Raw genomic sequence first — 19,714 nt, forward strand, 5'->3', positions numbered from 1 at the left:
AGGGTCCCAATGCCCTGGCCCCTCCTCAACTGCTTTCCCAGGCCACAAGCAGGGAGCTGGATGGGAAGGAGGCAGGCTGGGATTAGAACTGGCACCCATATGGGATCTCAGCATGTGCAAAGCAAGGACCTCAATCACCAGGCTATGTCTCAGGGTCCTGATTTCAATTTTAAGAATTTTATATGGATGGACCCATAATATGTACAAAATAAGAAAAACCACAAGCAAGAACTCTACAGTTTTGTGATGATCTGGGTAGCATGTCTGTTCTACAGCTGAACATTAATATTACCCAAATATTTTTGGTACTGGTACTTGGTTTTTGTTCTTAGGAAGGGAACTCAGAAAAACAAGTAAGGCCTTTGTCTAGGTATGCAAATATGGAGCTTGTTTACACTTGGCTGAAACAATTCAAAATCTTTTTGTTTGGAGGATAAAATGTAAATTGGATTTTTTAGTAGCGTTGAACAAGGACATCATCCTGATGAGTGATCTATTAATGTTAGCGGCCTATTATATTACTGATACTTTAAACCACATTCAACTCTTTGGACATGTACAAGAATGATGTTTCATAGCAGCCAAATGACTTTGATAATAAGATAAATTGTTTATACCAATTTTGCTTGTTTTTTTGCTACTTTGAAAGCATCATTGACATTTTCAAGTTGAAATAATATCATCATTGTTTTGTAAATATTCATCCATTTCCTTTCAAATAGTTACCCCAAACCTCTTACAGACTAGTTTTTTCTAAGTCTTATATAATAATTTGTGCTATCTTTACAAATCATATTAACTTAATTAAAATATATATGTACAAACATAAAATGCATGTATGCATACATATGTTCATATACTCAGATGTTGCAAGTAAAGTAATAATATACTTTAACCATGATAATAATATAAAAGAACATGCCTTTTATTGCAGTGGCAGTTAATTTATTAAAATGTTATTTTATGTCAATATTTTTCTACCTCTTTGCTGAAGATTGCCTTCATTTACTTAATTTTTTTTGGCTCTATGAAAGGTTGTATATACGATTGGCTAAAGGATGCTTCCTGTACTGCTTTGTTTTGCCCTAAAGCATGAGCTTATTGAAGACATGTTACAAAACGCCTCTGTGTAAATGAGAAGAGTGACAAATGACTTCAAAGCAACTGTAAGCAGTTGAAACTGAGAGTAGAGGAGAATGTGGAGAAATGTATCTTCGTTGTAGCCCTGGGAAATGTTTAGCCCTCAGAGGTGATACCTGTTTGCAGCTTACCTACAGAGGCAGGAACACAGGGGAGTGAAGTTCTGACCTGGCTAAAATTTCCTGACTCCACTCAGGTACAAAAGTAGAAACTTTTGATCTGTGAGTGTCACAATGCTCTGGGCAAAGGCATTGCACAGGAAACTAGCCTGAATCAGAGACAGGAACAGAGGGAACTCCTGGCCCTCCAATTTTGAAGCAACTGGGCCAGAGGAGCTGCAGTAGTATTTAGGAGGGATGGGGGCTCAGGGTCTAGTTTTAAAGAAAATTCATTTTATTTATTTGAAAGGGAAAGTGACAGAGTGAGTGAGAAAACAAAGAGGTTGATTTTTTATCTGTAGCCTCACTCACCGAACTGCAGTGACTGGGTCTGGGACAGACAGAAGCCAGGAGCCAAAAGCTCTATCTGGGATTCCTATGCGAGTGTCAGGGGCCCAAGCACTTGGGGCATTTTCCAGTGCTTTCCCAAGTGCGTTAGCAGGGATCTGGACTGGAAGCAGAGCAGTGGAACTTGAGAGAGTGCTCTGATTGTGGATGCCAATGAAATGTGCGGCAACATAACCTACTTTGCCAAGACATCAGTTTCTTAGGGGCCTCTATGATTTGAGTTTAGGGAGATTCAGCCATGTGTTAATTTCCTATTTCATTTGAGCTTTTGGACTGAATTTATGTCTGTTACATTTAGAACTTTATTAGGATTTGCTACCAGCCTCTTCTCAGACCAGATCTGCTTCATAATTTGATTGTACTTTCTATCAAATGAGGGCCAGTGTGATTTGAAATAATTGTTGAAAACTTAAGTGTTATTCAGGGAAGAATACATCTCCTCAGGCATCACTAATTTGGGGTAAACCATTGGATTATAACGAGAATGACTTTGAAAACCCTTGGGAAGTTATACGTTTTTAGCAAGAGAAAGGAAAAAGAAAAAATAGACTTGATGCTTTGCTGATAGGATTCGTATCTTTTCTATTCACAAAGTTCTAATTTGAAAAGGAGGATCACAAAAGATGACATTTGGTCCCCATGTTGACTTACGAATGGAAACCATCGTTGTGTATTCCTGTGGAAGGACATCAGTCAGTTCCACTTCAGACCAGACAGCTGAAGCCCAGACTGGAGCAGTGAGACACGTGGCAGAAGGAAACTGTGACCCATCAAAAGTAGCATTTCTAGACATTAAGGCAAACATTATAAGCAGAAAGATACACACCTTCAAGGCACTGTCACTATAACAGAGAGCAGAAGGGTCTGGAAGACGTGGACATGGCTCATCAATACCGTCAAGAAACACAATATTCCAGGGATTGTGTTTAAGTGTGCACTTCCAAACCAGCTTTGAGAACGTTTGATAGTGTACAGTAGACATTCTGAATTCTCATTCATCACATTAAGATTTGACAACTTGGCTAAGAGAGTTCCAGCTGTAGAATCTCTGATTTCAAATGTTTGGATTCATCCTTAATTCTGTAGCCTTATCTTCTCATACTAGGCTCAGCTACATTAAGAACCTTCCTACCTTAGGATTTATGAACACACCATTTCCTCAGGTTAAAGCATTCATTTGTGCATGCTATTTTGATTTTAACAACTACTAAATCTTATAATTCAAATTGTACATAATTTTCATAATCTTCATAATTGTTCATAATTTTCTATATAAGAGGCTGTGTTATGTACTACCTTGCACTCTACATATTTGTGTTGCATTTATCACAAATGGCAATTAAAACTTCTAACAAGTTGTATTCTTAATATCATTTCTTTTTGCCTAATTTTATGACCCATAAGCACAGGAACTATGTCCTGGCTGTCCCTGAGGGGCACTTGGCATGGCTAAATACAAAATAGGTGTTGAATACCTATCCCTTGGTTGAATGGTTGGTTTAATCTAAAAAATTCAGTATGCCATATGGTGGTCTAGGAGATAAGAATCAAGAAAGAGGCTAATGCAGTTTTAGAGCATTCTAAATACTGTAAAAACTGAAATTTGGTCTGTCAAAGATCATGAAGGACTCTTAAAAGTTTTCAGAGCACAGAGTGTTCTGCCCAGATCCAAACAAGTAGTGGAATAGTTGTGCTTGGTAAACACTTTAAAATTGTACACATTCCTCCAAATGCCCAAGAGAGTAGAAACATGAAAATGATCTGTGGGAAAAAGGAAGGCCTTAACCTTTATAGCATGACATTTCTTTACCACAAATAGTAGACTTGGGCTGCAGGCAAAGAAAAGGAAAAGAAAAAAAGAAAGGAAAGAAAGAAAAGCTTTCTGTACAGAGTCTCTGTGTAAGAGGTATTTTATTTCCCTGAAGTTATGTCAACCTAAAACTCACAGATTTGGGGTTACTAGAAGGGATTTAGCAGATGATTTCATGTAGCATAAGTCTAGCTTTAGTGTACTTGTGTGTAATGGAAGGTCATTTTCTGATCTTCAAAGCATGCCACAGTATTGCACACTCAATGCCTGAACAGCTCAGGCTGTGTGTGTGTGTTTGTGTGTGTGTATCTGCAGGTGGCTTTCAATAGGCTAATATGCCTTTTAATGAGATCAGAACTGTTCTTACCACATGAAAACAACTAAGACCTAATTATTTTACATTCTCAATGCAGTAACTTTTGTGACAGTACTTAGTTGGTTCTGTAGCTCCACATTAAAGCAAAGTGTAGGTTTGCTTTTCTATTTCAACCAAAAAAAAATACAGTTCCAAGTATCATATTTTTTCATCATAATGTTGCAAATGACCTTGTTTCTCAGAGCTCAAAGACATAGATAAAGATAGAAGACAAATGTATTGGACCAACTGTCCACAGTAAAATATACTTTGGCTACTCTTATATCCTCTTGGACTTTATTTGGGTCTTAGAAATATGTAGAGAATAAAAAATGAAGAAATTTTAACAAAAGTGTGAAAAATAATACTAGCTATTGAGTACTTTGCAGTCTTAAGCACATTTTGTAATCTTCTCATTTGATCCTCATAATAATTATATGAGGTAAATGTTATTATCATTCCCATTTTACACATAACAGAACTGAAGCTCAGGCTAGCGATTAGAACTTTTTAGAGCAGGATCTGGACTCATGAGCTTATGTACCTCATGAAGAGGAAGGGGTGGATGATGTAGGCCTTGATGCTCTTCAGGCATCTTTAAGGATGGCTAAGAGTATGTACAACTAAAGGGCCAGCTTTCTTTGGAAGTCACCAAACTTTCCAAGTTAAATGCTGAAAAAAAGGAAACTCAGAGTTACAAATCAAATGTTAAGTAACGCTTTACCTGAGACAGGAAGTGGGTGATGCAGGTCTTGGAGGACCAAAATGTTTGGGTAGAAAAGGGGACAAACCTGTAGTGTTCTGCTTCCCACAGTACAAAAACTGGATTAGAGGAAAGAATTGAAAAAGAGAATAAATGCATTGCATAGAATGGAAGGAACAGCCTGGAAGGTGAGGAAAGGATGGCAAAAGTGTATGAGTTATATCAGCAGACTCTTCAATATGAGGTTAAGGGATTTGAGATGTATAAAGTAAAGAATGGAGTTGTTAATATAATTTGTGCAGAGAAATCGCTGATGAAAGGAATGCGTTTGGAAGAGAAATTGGCAGAATGGGTTCAAGTGGACTGAAGAACTTAAATCAAGGAAACAAACAACACACCATTAAATCCATTAATGGAAAAGAAAAAATAAAATAAGATGCTATTAGAGAAATTAAAGAAAGCATAGAGAGACAAGGTGTCATCAATCATTTACTCAGCCTGATAATTCTGTCAATATTATGCAATTACTACCTAAGTTTTAAAATGCTGTAAATTTAAGTAATTTGTGGAAAATGTAGCATCTTCAAAATAAAATAGGTACTTTAACAAAAGTTATTATTTAAATTTTGTAAGCCACAATTTACTTTAAAAAATGTGTAGGCACTCTACAAGCTGTATTATTCAACATTTTAAATGAAGGTTGTTTTAGAACATATGATATTTGTCCTTTTGGGATTGACTTATTCAATTGAGCATAATCTCTAGTTGGGATCATTTGGTGGCAAATGTTAGAATTTCATTCTTTTTCATGGCTGAGTAATATTCTGTGGCATAGCTATACCACAATTTCTTTATCCACTCCTCTTTGTTTCCCTGTCTGTGCTATTGTAACTTGTGCTGCTGCAAATAAAGGATTACAGATCTTTTATCATATTCAGATTTCTTTTCCTTTGGATATATTCCAAGAAGTTGGATAGCTGGGTCATAGCTCAATTATCAGTTCTCTTAGCACTCTTCATACTAACTTCCATAGTGGTTGTACTAGCTTACACTCCTGCCAAAAAGTGATGGAGGGTACCTTTGTCCCCACATCCATGCCAGAAGGTGTTGTCAGTGGAGTTCTGAATGTGGGCCAGTCTCACTGGTTTTAGGTGGAACCTCAGTGTGGTTTTCATTTGTATTTCCCTGATAGTTAGCAAGTCTGAACATTTTTTCATGTCCATTAGCTGTGAGCCTGATTGGGGTTCCTCTATATGTCAGCTGATTTTTATTTTTACATTTCTATGTAAGTATCTTTTCCTTATGTTTGACTGAAGAGAGCTTGATTATCATGTGTTGTGGTGAAGATCACTTTTAGTCTACCCTGTTGGGAGTTTTGTGGCCCTCCTGTTGTTGTTTCCCATGTATCTCTCTATATTAGGGAAGTTTTCATTTATTATCTCATTCTTTAAACCCAGCTTCTCTTTTACTGTGCCTTGTAGAACTCCCATAACTCTTACAGTCATCCTCTTAATAATGTTTCTTATTCTTGAATACTTTTTTTTTTGGCTTGACTCAGTTCTTTTTCCAGCTTTTGTTTCCCCATTGTGGCAAGGAATATGCTCCAATTCTGAGCTTTTATACTTTGCTTTACTCATTCCATTATTGAGACTTTCCACTGGGTTTTTAATTTGTTTCATTGTGTCCTTCATTTCTAATAATTCTGTTTGGTTTTGTTTTAGTGTTGCTATTTCCTCTGTGACATATTCCTTAAATTGTACTTCTTTATGTGCTTCTCATTGTTGGTAAGAAGCTTTATAGCAAGTATTTAAAATTCTTTATCCTCCATTTTCTCGCTGTCTTGATCAGTGAGCGCTAAGGTTAGCAAAGGCTTTTGCTTTTTTTCCAAAGGAGGCATCAGTAATATTAATTGTGCCTCTGTCCTTTTTGCTGCTGGTCATTACTCTTCTGGCTAGCATATTCTTCTCCTTAGAGGTGTTTTTTTTTAAAGATTTTATTTTTATTATTATTTTTTTTTTTTGGAAAGGCGGATATACAGAGAGGAGAGATAGACAGGAAGATCTCCCGTCTGATGATTCACTCCCCAAGTGAGCGCTATGCCGATCCGAAGCCAGGAGCCTCCTCCGGTCTCCCACGTGGGTGCAGGGTCCCAAAGCTTTGGGCCACAGGCAGGGAGCTGGAAGGGAAGCGGGGCTGCCTGGATAGAACCGGCGCCCATATGGGATCCCGGGCTGCAAGGCAAGGACCTTAACCACTGCGCCACCGCGCTGGGCCCTAGAGGTGGTTTTTAAGCTGTGAAATCCACAGGTCTACAGGTCGATTTTGCTGATTGTGTTTCGTATCCAGTTCTTAGTTTGCAGTCACTCGTGATACTCCCTCCAACAAGTTTCAGCCCTAGGCTCTTGTGCTAGGCTTATACCATGGTCTCTGTAGCCCTAGCTCCTGGAAAACCTCTCTTACCTGCTGTGATCCCATGTTGTGGCCACATCGTTGGCTGCACAGCTTTTCTCCCACTCCTGGTTTGAGCAGTTCCCAGGATTAGGAAGACACCAGCTGTCCATAAATTACTGAGTTGGTGGCTGTGCTGGCCTTGGAACCTGTTTGTTATTAGGTCTTAGGGCAATCAGAACCTATTTTGGTTAGAACTTGTAGAATGTGAGTTGATACTGTTTTTCCTGTTGGACCTGTGCAATGCACTGAGTGAAATATGACTTCTCTCCCAGCTCAGTGCCTGTGCAGCCTGCTGTTGTTCTTTTAGCCCCACAATCTTTTCCTCAGTACACAGATGGCACCTGATGTGGCACTGGTGGGGTTCTGGGTCTGCTGCTGTTAGGTCTGGGGGCCACCTGGACCTTTTTTAGCTGGAAATTGTAGGATGTCAAATTGGTACTCTTGTCCCTGTGAGACTACTGCAGTGTGTTGAACCAGAAGTGAATTCTCTCCTGGCTTAGTACTTTTACAGCTCATTGTTGTCCCTCCAGTCCCACAGCCTTTTCCTCCGTGCATAAAATGACATCCAATATGGCACATGGGGGTCTGGGCCTACTGGCTGTTAGGTCTGGGGGTCACCTGGAGCTGTCTTGGGTGGAACCCATAGGATACCAAGTCAGTACTGTTTTCTCTGTGGGACCAATTCAGTGCATCAAGCAGGAGTGATTGAGTTCCCAGCTTAGTGTACGTGCAGCTTGCTGTTGTTCTTGCAGCCACACATACCCTCAGTACACAAATCAGTGCCTGATGTGGCACTGGTGGAGGTCTGAGCCATGACATCCTCCCTGCTCCTGCATAGCTCACTTGGGGTCTGTCGCTTTGTCTCTGCTCGTGGTCAAATCAAACAAAGCAGCCTGATGCGCAGTTCTATGCCTGGGTTCACCTTCTGAGCACACGGTAAACTTGCATTCTGCCATGAGCCTGTCCTCTCCTGTTTCCTGGTATCTACACTCGCTCCTTCACCCTGACTAATGATTCTCCATCGATTTAAACATGTCCTTGCATTATATCAGCATCTTTACTCTCCTCTCTTGTTTTGTTTTTTTAAAGAGATTTTAAGATAGCATGAGTCTTGGCCCATTGACAAGAACAAGGGAGGATGACAAAAACTAAAGCTATACAAGCTGAGGACCAGGTTTGAGTCTCAGCTGTTAACTGATGATAAGCAATTTATCCCTGCTGGGCCTTAAAATTTATCTCAAATGTCATACAGTGTTAAAGTTCCCATTAAATCCCTTAGTTATTGTACTGGTTCCCTTAATACCAGAGGAGTTTCCTGAGAAGAAAGCATTTTATTTTAGCTTTCAGTTGGGAAGTCACAGTTCTGGATCAGGGGACCCCATAATCTACTAAGAATGTGGAGGCTGGTCATGGTGGGTTTTGAGGAATGATCACATGGTGAGCCATGAAACAGAGACACAGAAACAAGGCCAAATGACCTTCAATGATCATTTCTGTTGCAAGACCAACACCCTAAAGGAATATCCCTGAAGACATAAGACCTTCTAGCAGCTCTCACTTAGCCACCTGGGTTAGATCAAATCCTCACCCTTACTGCATCAACCACGAATGATAAGATACTAGAGTTTAAATAGATATATGAATTTTGGAGAGATAAATCCTACCCCACCCATAACAGTTATTTAAAAATGTTACATTGGGTTTCAGAATTAAAGTTATCAAGATGAACATTTTTCTAAAATATTGGACAAAACCATGAGTTAATATTTCAGAACATTTGAATGTTTTGTAATGTTTATCCAGACAACAAAATGTACTTAATGTTTTCTTTTGTAGCCACTGATGTTCAGTAAGTTAATAATGCCATTATGAGTATTTACATAAAATATAAACTTGGTTAAAATGATCCCTGAGTGATAGTGGCCCAACTTATGATTTTTTTTGATGTGCTAGTGTAAAATCAATAAACATTCCAATATTTCAAATTTTGAATTGTGATCTTTTCCCAGTGTTCCAATATGCAATATGTCCTTGTTGTAGGGTTTAGGGCAGTGTGAAGCAGCTCCCAGTCAATCACCTAATCATGAGGGCAAACAGTGACACACTGCAGTGTATTCTGTTGCTAAGCTGTGATGTCCCATAGGTTAAGTTTATTAAGTGTATTTTAAACTTACATATTGGCAGTTTAAGTGAAACTTAAGGTCATAAGTTAAGGAATCTGTGTATTATGACTTTTTAAGAGATTTATTTTTTATTGGAAAGGCAGATTTACAGAGAGAAGCAGAGACAAGAGAAAGATTTTCTATCTACTAGTTCGCTCTCCATGTAGCTGCAATGACTGGAGCTGAGTTGAACTGAAACCAGGAGTTAGGAGCTTCTTCTGGATCTCCCGTGTGTGTGTGCAGGATCTCAAGCGTTTAGGCCATCCTCAACTGCTTTCCCAGGCCACAAGCAGAGAGCTGAAAGGGACAAGAGCAGCCTGGATGCAAATTGGTGCCCATTTGGGATTCCAGTGTATATACAAGGCAAGGATTTAGCCACTGAGCCTTCATGCTGAGCCCGTGTATTCTGAATTTTACATTTAGTATTAAAATCTTTGGCTTATATAAACAGGGCACACACACACACACACACACACACACACACACACACACACACACACGTAGAGAAAGAGGACACTCTTCCATCCACTGGTACATACTGCAAATACCTACAACAGCTGAGACTGCCAACCTGAAGTCAGGAAATTTAAATTCAATCCTGGTCTTTCAGCAGTGATTCAAATACATGGCCCATCACCTGCTGTTTCCTAGAATGTGCTGGACTTAAACATAGGCCCTCTGTTACAGAATTTGGGCATCCCAAGCAGTATTTTAACTGCTGTGCCAAATACCTTTTCCTTGTGTGCAATTTTTAAGGATTTATATATGTATGTGTTAGAAATGCAGAGCTTAGAGAGGAAGAGATTTCAGGTGACGGAGCAGTGGGAGAGAAGAAGGATCTTGCATATGTTACTGCAGTTCCAAACTGAACACTGTTTTTGTTTTGTTTTGTTTTTGTTTGTTTTTTGCCTGGTCTTGGACAAGGCTAGTAGTCTGGCACTCCATTTGTGTCCTTGGTACTTTGTGGCCCAAGTTATTTCGTTCATCTCCTGTTGCCTTTGCAGGAGTATAGGCAGGGAGCTGATCAGGAATGGGGCAGCCAGTGCTTCAATTGACACTATCATGTGGGATGCCAGCATTGTAGGCAACATCTTAGCACAAAACCACATAAAATACACATGTGTGTTTTTAGGGTATCATATTTATCTGCACATTTACAATTCCCAAAGGCGTCATCTATTTTTAGAGGTTCCAACTTTTCCTGGTGTCATTTCTCATCAACTTGATGAGTTTCCTTCTTCACTTGCAGTCCAATCCAGTGGCAATGAGTCCCTGTTTCACTCACCTAAAAATGTCTTTATTTCACCTTCTTTTTTGGATGACCTTTTGTTGGCTATAGAATTTTGGGTTGACAGTTGCTTTTCATATCAGACATCTTGATCTAATTTATATTTGCATAAATTTAAACCCAACAGCTTCAGAATGCCTGTTCTTTTCGATATTACAGTATGTTCAAAATAGACATTGTGCTAGGATATAAAATAAATCTGAATTTATTTTAAAAGATCAAACTAACACAGATTATGTTTCAAAGCACAATAAAATTAAACTGAAACAATGTTATTTTAAAAACCCAGAGTAGTTGGAAAGTAAACAACATAACTCTAAATCTTCAGGTCAAAGAAGGAATCACAAAGATAATTAGAAAATATTTCAATCAAAATAAAGCACAACCTACTCTAGATATTGGGGGATGCAGCTAAAGCATTGTTTAGTGGAAAACTTGATTTAATTTACTTTAGGTGCTTACATTGAAAAATAATAGAGTTCTAAAGTCAATGACATAATATTATATCTTAAAAAAAACCTGAATTAGAAGGGCAAAATAAAATGAAAACTAAACAGGAGAGTTACAGAAAAGATTAGATATGACTAAAATAAGAAACAAATTATAGGGATGATTAGTAATGCCCACGACAGATCCTTCCAAAAACATCAAAGTAAATTCTCACTTCCTATTATTTTTTACCTGGAAATTGTCCTTTTCATATCTACAACCAGAAAACAAAACGAAACAAAACAAAGCAGAAATAAGCTGAAAATCAGGAGACATGTCTTCCGGGATCCCTGAAGAACCGAGAATCCATCACAAGTTGTTGCCTCCAAATAAGACAGGCAGATAGATACAGAGAATCACATTCATATATGTGTGTGCGTGTACATCTGTGTGTATGTATATATGATGTATACATATATGCACACATATGTATGTGTATGCACACACATATATATAAATAGAGAGAGATTACTCAAAAGTAATGCTTATTTCCCCCAACAATACGGTATCAAATCTAAATGAGGAAAGCTTTAAAAGTGATGAAGGAAATCCAAACACGTAAATAAATGGAAGAATGCTCCTTACATACGGATAGAAAGATTTCGTGCTATTAAGATATCAGTTCTCATCAGTTCTATGCATAGATTCCCTGTCAAATATTAATGAATTAATTTTGTGAATATCAATAAACCAGTTCTATATTTTGTATTGCAGAACAGAAAGCAACAAATAGACCCTAAATTCAGCAGAGTGAAGTACGTATATTTAGAATTTTAATCTTTCAGTATATGACATCCAAATACATATAGCTGTCAATTCAAGTATGATCTTATTCCTCTCACTATAATAGAAGGATAAATACAAACTGTAAAAATCTCCTTATTCATTTCATTAATATTCAGTTTTTTTCCTCCTATCACAAAGTAGAAACTAAGAAAGGAAGTATATCATGAAATCTTCACTTACAGAAATATTTGAGTTAAACACAAAATGAGGGACCCAGAACGATAGCCTAGCAGCTGAAGTCTTCTTTGCCTTGTACGTGCCAGGCTGCCATATGTGCGCCTGTTCTGATCCTGTCAGCCTCATTTCCCATCCAGCTCCCTGCTTGTGGCCTGGGAAAGCAGTTGAGGATGGCCCACAGCCTTGGGTCTCTGCACCCATGTGGGAAACCCGGAGGAGGTTCCAAGCTCCTGGCTTCAGATCGGCTTAGCACCAGCCACTGAGGCCCTTTAGGGGAGTGAACCATCGGATAGGAGATCTTCCTCTCTGTTTTCTCCTCTCTGTATGTTTGATTTTCCAATAAAAATAAATAAATCTTAAAAACAAAATAAGTAATTTTTGAGAGTTGCTATGTTTAGGTGTGCAGCACCACTAAGGAGCAAAATCTGCCGTAGCAACTCAGTATGAGTAATTGGGCAGCAACTTGAAGACTGTCCCTTGGAGCAACAGGCAGAGATGACCCTAAGACCACATGCTAGTGCGCAAAGGTCTGACATAGGACAGAAATCTTCAGGAAAGGCCTACTTTGGGAAAATTCTGGGAAAGCCAAGAGAGTGGTGAATGCAGCCTCTGAAGGTCAGAGAAACCCATTTGAGGTTCCTGTGGGCATCTTCAGAGTAATGTCTACAGGTTACGTGTGAAAATACCTTGCTTATACAGAAATACTAGAAGGATAGGCTTGCCTTGAGGGTGACATCGGGGGGCAGTCAGGATAAATTGACAAGGAGATGAAGGTAAATTCATTTATTTTTTTCAAAGCAAACTTAGATTCAGCTGTATGTGAGCTTCTTAGCCTTACAACAACAACAACAGCAGCAACAACAACAACAGTAATAATAAAAGAGTCTTCTGGCACAGTTAAATAAAGATTTCAGGTACCTCTTTAAGAGGGGAGTTAAAAAACTTTATTACTGGAATAACGGCTAACAGTTAAGTAAACATGTGTAATAATCTTGCCACAGATAAGCACAGTTATGACTGAAGGACACAGTGATATGAAACCTGATTGTTGAGAATCGCCACAAGCAGTCTGATATGGCCCACAATGACCTTGCGTCCTTGAATTCACACCTTCAAAATTCCCCTGCTTTGCCGTGCGCTGGGCGTGTGACTTGTTTCTTGGGAAGAGAATTTGGAAGAAATGATGGGATGCTACTCCCAAGATGATTCTCTTATGAAGGGTTATGGGTTCCATTCTCTCTCTCTGTCTCTCGTGTGTGTGTGTGTGTGTGTGTGTGTGTGTGTGTGTGTGCGCGCGCGCGCACTCCCCTGGAGGAGGTGAGCTACTTTGTTATATGGAAATCTTGTGCTGAGGAATTGAGTTCTGCCAACAACCACATGACAGCAGATCCTCCAACTTTCCCCACCAACTGCCAATCAGTATTTCGCATGAAACTCTAGTCACATCCAAGAGCTTGACTATAACATCCTGGAAATTTTTGATCCAGGGGTGCCCAAGAAAGTCATGCTTGAGATGATGACTTTTACAACCACACAGATATTTGCCTTTGTTTGCTTCTACATGTTAGAACAACTTGATATGTGGTAGATGATAAGTAATACATAGAGATTATGTTACTTTGCAACCAGCATTGGGATTTGTGTGAAGATTTATAATAAATAGGAATGTAAGAACTATGCCTCCCGAACAAGAAAATGATGAATAGGGCAGTTGAGGAATGGGAACTGAGATTAGATGTAATATATTCAGGATACTTACGGATATGAGCTTTGAGGTATTTGTAGTGATGTATTAAAGTCAGACCTTATATAGACTATTTCTCATTGTTGTTACTCGTCGAGTAGAATAGCTTGTGTGGACTAAGTAAGATATAACATGTTTGGCAGTATCTGGCATCTAAATTCTCAAGGAGTCGTAATTCCTACATGTAATAAGGAACACACTTTTCTTTTTTTATTAATCCAGTGATCTCCTCCTCCTTAGCGCAGTTCTTGAATTCCTAGGATCCTAATTAAGTAAGTATTCGTATGTTGTTCATAACAAGATCTAGAAAGGATGATAAGTAAGGCTGAGACAAAGTGCTGACATGACAGGGTTTCTCTCAAGACAGAAAGCATCAAGAACAAAATGATGGTTCTATGAATTATGGATTGGTTCACTTTTCCTTTGTTTCAGAAATTGAGATACTGTAATGTGAAGTGTATGTGATTTTGTGAGATTTAAGATTTATTATTTAACTTTAGGTAGGGTATGTAGAAGTTCCCACTGGAACTAAATTAGTGGAAAAAATCTGTCCAAATTTTTCCTCACTGTGGGCTTCAGTTTTAAGAACTCAAGGAGAGATCGCCGCGTGATAGTGTAGCCTAGTGGATAACGTCCTCGCCTTGAATCTGCTGGGATCCCATATGGACACCAGTTCTAATCCTGGCGGCCCTGCTTCCCATCTAGCTCCCTGCCTGTGGCCTGGGAATGCAGTCGAGGACGGCCCAAAGACTTGGGACTCTGCATCCATGTGGGAGATCTGGAAGAGGCTTCTGGCTTCGGATTGGCTCACTTGGGGAGTGAATCATTGGACCTTTCTGTGGATCTTTCTGTCTTTCTCTTCTCTGTATATCCGCTTTTCCAATAAAAATAAATAAATTAAAAAAAAAACTGAAGGAGAGACAATGGTCCATCATTGCTGGCTAGGGGTTAGAGGCCTGCCAGAGACAGAAGAAAGTAGGCCATTCTGGTGGTGCTGAGGATGAGCAAGAAGGAAGGAAAGGGTCTCCACAACAGGTTCGTGAGGTTGTGATTATGACCTTCAGAGTATCTGGCAGGGAGGTTGTGTGACTCTCTGACACACAGATTCTGCGCTTCTGTAGCTGACTTCATTTGAGCATATAGTATGGCATGTATCAAAAATTCTCTTTAGTGATTGGGGGATGGCTTTTCTCTCTATACAATGGCACCAACTACTACAGGAACACTTGAATCTAGTTTATCCTCACACATGTTTTAAAAATCACCCCAGATGCCTGATAACCAATTATGTATTTTTATCTAAGTGGGTTGTTAATGTTCTCCAATGGACTGTTTTACTCCCCCTTTTACTCAAAAATTCAAAGTTCAGCTGATCGGCTGATTTATTTTGAGCTGCATGAGCTTTGTTTTCTGGGCTTGGGATGTGCTTATGTTTGCTTCCTACGGATAGGGTCATAAAAGATTGCAAAGGAGCCATGCTTTGTGTAAATTTAATAGCGTGATGTGCGTAGCGTCATTTGAATAGTGAAAATATTTGCTATGAACTAAAGGAAAAGAGGTCAACTCATCAGCTTATAGCACTTGCTAACTATGAAGAAATTGGGCAGTCAGAAGAGAAATTTCAAATACAGGACACTTCAAAGGGCAATTTATATTCTATAGTCAGGTGTTTAAAAGATGAAAGACAGTAGATGTTATACTTTATCACACTTTTATGGGAGGCACATATATGAATATCTTTTAGCACTAGAATATCAGCTGAATATGAAGATATTATCATTGTTCTTCAGTTGAATTTGTTACCAACATAGAGGAGAATGTAATAAATCACTCCAAATCCTAGCACTCAGGCACAACTGCTTATTTTTCATATACTGTTTTCTAATTCTTACCTTTGCTTATGTTATGGTTATTGCAAGATATATTATAATTCATCTATATGTAATAGCATAAATGTTTAAATTACTTTGAAAAGAAGTTTAAATGTCTCTCAAAATGGTTGGAAAACATAACATTTAAAAAGAAGTTTAAATTTCTCTCAAAATGTACTTAGTGTAATTTATTAAAACACTGTTCCTTTGTGATGGCATTGTTAATCACAAATTGTTACTTCAAAAAATGTTTTAACTCTGTCCATAAACAGCAGAATTGCAGTATTAGGTGTTACAGATATTGCAAGATGCATAGCATTATTATTTCAGTGTAACATTTCATGTGACTCTTATAGCTAAATCAAGGCAGAGCAGTTTTCAGTGAGGGTCTTGGTAGATAAGAGACTAACAGACAAATAAGTCAGAACTGATCTCTGTATGACTGGACTCTATTCCATGGCTATTTTTATTGTAGTTTAAACTATAATTGATATTTGGGGTATGTCTTGTTGCTCAATTTTAAACATTTTGATTATCCCTGAGACACAAAATATTTTTGTTTCAAAATCAGTTACTCAGTAGCCTTTATTTTCTTTGTGTTTCTTCAGAATGGAACTAAGGTATGTGAATGTGCAGATATTTGCATCAAATTATGCAAAAAGAGCCATTTTTAATGCATAGTAAGTCTCTTAAGCTGTAGTCTGTGCAGTTTAACTCAAATATCACCATGTTCACATTTTACACTTACACGTATGAATTGTCAAACACACATTATGATATATATGTTTGAGTATCTTATGTGTATATATATATATCGTGTGTGTGTGTGTGTGTGTGTGTGTGTGTGTGTGTGTGTGTGTGTACGCGATTTTGGCTTTCTAATACAAAAGATCCTTTTAAATTCGTTTTTGTTGTCTACATTGCTGGTCTAGAGAATAAAAAACACCTCTTTTTATAAAAGAAAAACTTGTCCCCCCTCCAAAAAATGGAGAGAAACAAATGACATGTTCAAATGGCACATTTTAACTCCAGTATAGGTGATTATATTTAATCTCATTCAGAAGCAGGACCAGAAGAGGTTGATCTGGAAGGACAAAGACTGAAGACAGGGTCAGATGGGGACAGCATGTGCAATGTTAAACTCTGCAGTCAAGGAAAAGCTATCTTGCCAATGGACTTATCAGTGTGAATGTTTTGCAGAGTGGTATGAAATGTGGTGGTTGGTATGTGAAAACTGAAGAAAATGTCATTGTTGGTCACATTCATCTGTACTTAGTTCTTGTTTCAAATGAGCAAGATGCATATGGTTTTAAGATATAAAGGGCTAAGGGTTAAAGAATCAGTGGAGGCTGTTCTTGTATCAATTTTTTGTGCTCTGTATTCAATTTTTTTCTAGGACATCCTTTAGAAATATTAATAAGACCTAATGTATTGATTTTGCTTGAGTATTTAACTGAGTCAAGCAAAGTTGTGATTGCAGCATGGTTTTCTTGTGCTGTAGTATTTGCTTGTAAATTTTGAAGGTAATACAGTGAGTAGGCTTGTGAAGCATTTATAAGGCAGACAGCATGTAGACTAGTGTAATACAATATGGACTAAAAATAAAGGCATTTCGCTGTTGATACACTGTTAGTTACAAGCCTATTCATGTTAACTGGAATTTTATTTTATGGTTCCTAAAAAGTGCAAGCTCTTAAGAATTCTTTCCAAGAATTGAACAATACACCTTAAGTTATAGAGGAAGAAGCATTCAGTACTTGGCATTAGTTCTAACAATGTATATTCAAAATTAGTATTATTAAGGCTACTCATGTTATATCACAGATTAGCTCAGAGTACAACAGATTTTTCCTGAAGTTATATGACTTTATCCTTCTGTTTGTCTTAAAATTTACATGAAAGGTCTATACTTAGAAGCATTTTTTAATTCTGCAAACAATAGAAGTATGTAAAACACAAGAAATAATTGAGTCTTCTTTGTAGAACAAAGAAATAGATCAATATGTCCAAGCTCTTTTGTTGGCACATCACACATTTTAAAGCAAATTGTTTCATGTCAGGCTATCTAGTAGCTTTTATGCAAAAATTATTTTTTGAAGAATGAGGAATAGTTAAGATCAAAAGAAACCTTAATTTGTATTTTCACACTTGAAAACTGAGGTAGACTTATGGTTTCATTTTGCCAGAACTGAGTGTTATGGATAAGTTCCAAGATAGTGAAATCATGCATTGTCAGAAAGAAGAATGAATCAGACATTTTGTAATCTTTTTTGTTCTTTCGTTATGGATAATATCTATATGTTTCTTAATATAAAAGGATGATCTTATTGCAGGGGATTTGGGATATATGTAAAAATGTAGGAGAGGAAATAAAGAATCAACTACCAACCCATAACCAAGTATAAGCAGCATACTTGGCACGGCCGATGTGATCCCACATTCCCTCAGGAGGTAATGCTTGGTTCAGGAGTGAGTGTGAGACAATATGGGTGTATTAGAATAATGGGACACATTCCTCATTTTTCATTCTGATTCTAAAATTAAATCTTAAACTGCCAGGGTTACTGCATAGGTCTCCAAGGAGAGCTGAGCTGAGTGATATAGAGATTTTGAATCCCCCAGTCTGGCTAGGTAATAAGAAAAATTGATGATCTTTTGTCACTAGCATTCAAATGGCTTCTGGTTGATAAACTCATTGAGTCAACTCCTGCTACAATAACCACTATGATTCTCTATTAAATGATCTTGTAGATCTAGCACTTTGTTGAGGAACACAGAGAATGTCAAAGAAAATAGATAATTCTAGCCTGTCCAGGGCTGTAATTGGATCTTATTTCTATTGCCTCTGTTATAGGATGTCAAGTCTGAAATGAATTTTGGAGATTCTTTCATCCAGCAATATCTACTATGAGGCACTGCTGCTATACAATTCCTCCTCTGTGGTCCAGAAAACATATTACTAATTGATCATGACACTCCATCCAGCTGAAGCTAAGTTTGACCTTAGAGTCAATATCAGCCTATCATTCCAAGTAACAGAAATTAATTAGAATAAGTTCAAAAATACAAATCTAGGACCTGACATGGTAGCTTAGTTGCTAAAGTCCTCACCTGCATGTGCTGGGATCCCATATGGGCACCAGTTCTAATCCCAGCATCCCAGCTTTCCATCCAACTCCCTGCTTGTGGCCTAGGAAAGCAGTCATGGACTGCCCAAAACATCCTTGGGACCCTGCACTCTCATGGGAGACCCAGAGAAGGTTCCAGGCTCCTGGCTCCGGCCACTTGGAAAGTGAATCAGAGGATGGAAGATACTTCTCTCTGTATCTTCTCCTCTCTGTAAGTCTGACTTTCCAATAAAAATAAATAAATCTTTAAAAATATATAAATCTATTTTTTACCCAAGTTGAGTTTTAATTCTCACATTTTAGATAGAAAAACAAAATACCAGAAGGCAACTGACTTGCTCACGATCAGACAGACATGCTATTTTCTGGTTAGCATTACCCTCTTACAGTGAGATAAAGTAATGTTAAAAATTTCTCAGTGGTTATCTTTTGTTTGTAGTTGTTTATAATTTATTGGCTTAGATAAATAATGCAGCATACCTTGTACTTTTCAATTTTAAACAGCTCATACTTGTTGTACAAGTTGTATCATTTACCATGTAGCACAATTTAAAAAGTCTCAGTGATATAAGAATATGAGTACCACAAGACTCCTCATTTGTCATATGGCTTTGATTTAGTTGTTTAGTATTAATAATCTCTGCATGTTTCAGCTGATGTATCTTAAGCTACAAGTTGGGTATGTTCCACATTTCTCATCCTTCCTGGGCCCGTGGACTAAGCCTTAATTTGTTTTTCTAATGGGTTCACCTAACTGCACAATATTTTCAAGCACTGCCTTGCTTGAAGGCTGTTACTTTCCCATTAGCCCAAATAGTTAACACAGCCACATTCCTAGGCAAAGAATGGAGAAGTATACCAACCTTCTGCTATTTAGGTAAACAGGGCAAGCATGTGTGCAGAGGCGTAGTTAGAAACCAGGTTCAGTGATGCAATGTATCATCAGAAGGGATAATACTAGATGACATTAAAATCTTAATGGGAGGAAGAATAATTTCTTTGAGGTGAGGGCTTTATTACTAAGACCTTCCATAATAGGTTGTAATTTGGAGATGATAGTCTTTCCTTGCAGAGGGAATAGCTGGAATAATTACTTGCTGGAGG

The sequence above is a fragment of the Ochotona curzoniae genome, unplaced genomic scaffold (assembly GCF_017591425.1).
Source record: "Ochotona curzoniae isolate NIBS_2020 unplaced genomic scaffold, NIBS_Ocur_1.0 scaffold_4701, whole genome shotgun sequence".
Lineage (NCBI taxonomy): Eukaryota > Metazoa > Chordata > Mammalia > Lagomorpha > Ochotonidae > Ochotona > Ochotona curzoniae.